Genomic DNA, 2,041 nt, shown 5'->3' on the forward strand with positions numbered 1-2,041 from the left:
GACAAAACTTCTCCAGGGAATTATGAATCCAAAGAAACTCTAACAAGTGCAGATAGCAACGAGGTGGCAGAGAAATCATGGCCCAAATTTTTGGCCAATGCCGCTGTCACGGCAGTTTGCTCTCAGCACTGATTTTCTGAGCTGTGCTGAATAAATTTCAGATATTTCAAATATCACCTCCTGAGGGTCAGGTTTGCTCTGGTTCAGCCAGGAGCACCTGTGGCAGCTGGGGACGCGCTGCAAGCTGTGATCCGTATCCCATCACTTCCATTCAGACAGGGCAATTTACTGATAAATTGCAGGACAAACAGAGCTGTTTGGAGAAGTCCTTATCTTGGCAGCTCTCTGGGTGACCTGGCTGCTCATTTCCCTCCCATCACAGGCTGGCTGCCATTCCAGGAGGGTTTATCAGGGAAAGCTGACAATGGAAATGAGGTTTCTAGGATAACTCCGGGTCGGGTGAGCTCCACTGCCTGTCCACAGGCCAGGCACAGGTGCAACTGCTACCTGCTGGGGCAGGGATGGCACTAAAAAGTGCCAGAATGCTCCAAGAAAAGCCACTGAGGGCTGCAGCCTTCCCTGGAATGCCAGACTGCAGCAATGCATCTGAACAACTCAGTGTGCACCAGCCATTCTGTGTCGTCACATTTCTCTTCACAGAGAAAAGCAAGGCACAATTCCTCCCAAGAATATTTCTGGGTTTCACATTCTCAGAACCTCAGGGAAAGGAAAAACAATTCTTATCATTTGCTGTGCCTGTGTTTGTGCAAAAGTAAAAGGCAATGTGGAGATTGTTTACCCAGAGTGATGGTGTTTTGTTTCTTTGGCCTATCAAGGTGTGTGTGTGTGTGTGTTGAGACTGTCAGCTGACAGTCACAAGATTCTGTACAGTTCTGTGCAGGTGTGTGCAGCTAAGTGCTTGACAAATTCAGTTTAAATGTAATGTAATATAGTATAGAATAATATAGTATAACAAAGTAATTAATTAACTTCTGATAAAATGAAGTCAGATGCATCATTCTCTCTCCCGTCATTGGGGGTTGCCTGCAAATTCAATAATACTGTCTGTTCTTATCAGAATCTTCTCAGGGCTCTGTGGAGTTCATCAAGGTTACCAAGAGAGAATCTGTGCTAAAATAAGAAGGAAGAAGCTGAGAAACCAAACACCAGGACTGCAAGAACTGGATAACAGAGGCCTGTGAAAGACCTGGACTGCGACCAGTCACAGATGCTGAGACATGGAGGCAGAGAACAAGGGAGCAAAACAAAGGCACGGATCAAGAAGTGTGTATTGTATTTGCAGGGATCCCCGTGGCAGGGAGGAATGATGAATCTGACTCCATGTTCTCAGAAGGCTAATTTATTACTTTATAATATTATATTATATTAAAGAATACTATACTATACTATACTACACTATACTATACTAAAGAATACAGAAAGGATACTCACAGAAGGCTAAAAAGATCATGATGAAAACTCCTGACTCTCTCCAAAGTCCTGACACAGCTGGGCCTTGATTGGCCAATGAGTGAAAACAATTCACAGCAGAATCCAATGGAACAATCAGCTGTGGGTAAACAATCTCCAAACACATTCCACATGTGAGCACAACACAGGAGAAACAAATGAGATAAGAATTGTTTTCCTTTTTCTCTGAGGCTTCTCAGCTTCCCAGGAGAAAAATCCTGGGCAAAGGGATTTTTTCAGAGAATGTGAATGCCACAAGTGTGATCTTAGCAGTTTGTAGAACCTATTAAAAGTGTGCATAATGTAAACAATAAATGGCTTCTGCTTGATCCTGTTGGTCAGTAGTTCAGGAGTCCTGGATTTCCCACACCAGATCCAGCTGCACAAAGTCAAAAATGAGAGAAAATGATCAATAGTGCCCAACCTGCCCCAATCTGAGGTGATATTCAGGTCAGGCTGGAGCTTGGAGCACCCTGGGACAGTGCAAGGTGTCCTTGCCCATGGCAGGGGTGGCACTGGATGGGCTTTGAGGTCCATTCCAGCCTAAACCATTCCAGGATTGTCAGTGTCA

Source organism: Geospiza fortis, unplaced genomic scaffold, assembly GCF_000277835.1.
Source record: "Geospiza fortis unplaced genomic scaffold, GeoFor_1.0 scaffold176, whole genome shotgun sequence".
NCBI classification, from domain to species: Eukaryota; Metazoa; Chordata; class Aves; order Passeriformes; family Thraupidae; genus Geospiza; species Geospiza fortis.